The sequence below is a fragment of the Mustela lutreola genome, chromosome 8, assembly GCF_030435805.1.
Source record: "Mustela lutreola isolate mMusLut2 chromosome 8, mMusLut2.pri, whole genome shotgun sequence".
Lineage (NCBI taxonomy): Eukaryota > Metazoa > Chordata > Mammalia > Carnivora > Mustelidae > Mustela > Mustela lutreola.
The window spans coordinates 58,081,214-58,082,121 of NC_081297.1; the positions used below are offsets into that span (position 1 = coordinate 58,081,214).

Sequence of the window (908 nt, forward strand, 5' to 3'; positions counted from 1 at the left end):
CTAAAAAGTGATGTGGGTGAGCACATGAGCAGAGTTTCGTGCTGACCCATAGTGGATATGTAGTATAAGAAATTATAAACTTTTGTTATTTAAGCCACTGAGATTTTGAGAATGTTTGCTACTATAGTGTACCAGAATCCTGCCTCTCTTAATTGCATCTTAATAGGATGAAAGACTTAAAATAAAGTCATTTAATCCTTTGTTGTCATAAAAGGTACACTAGTGGGGAGTACATTTTTTTAAAAAGGTATGTGTATCTCTTAGACTTCTGAAAATATGCTTAGACTGCCTTTATGAAAATCTGGTTCTGCTTTTAATATATTTATATATGAATATCCTGAGAAAAGGAGAAAATAGCTCTTAGAATAATGTTAAGTAAAGTAATATTAACAGAGGATTTATTTGTGGCTGTTGCTAAAAGAAAATCACCATGTGGTTCAAAATACGCTTCAAAGTGTTTCAATTAGCAATAATCGTGCCTGGGATAAACCTCATTGGCTATGATACTGCCACTGTGCAAAGCTTTCAAAGTGTTGAGAAGAGAGATTTGGCCCTTTAAAAAGCAAGCTTATAAAAATGACTTAAAATTTATGTAATAAAGACATCATTTATTAATTCTTTACTCTTTTATTGATTGAACATTTACTGAGTGCCTGTAATGGGCATGGCTCTGTGTTATATGCTGCAAGTCCAGGAATCAAAGACATTGACTGGTAGATGGGAAAGGAGATGAACAGGGAGGACGAGCACAGTTAGCAGCAGATAGGAACCTCTCTACTCATAACTGAATCTTTGTTGGAAGCTTATTGGGGATAAAGGGGACGGAAAAATATACTCCTTTCCTGGTCACGTGCGCTTGGGGTGTGTTTCCTTTTAAAGAGAGAGAGAAAAAAGACCCACATTGTTCA

General features: G+C 35.5%; 1 pseudogene; it reads right to left on the reverse strand.

Moving 5' to 3' along the window:
• Positions 1 to 451: 451 nt before the first annotated feature.
• On the reverse strand, positions 452 to 524 carry LOC131839958 (U4 spliceosomal RNA; annotated as a pseudogene).
• Positions 525 to 908: the final 384 nt, after the last annotated feature.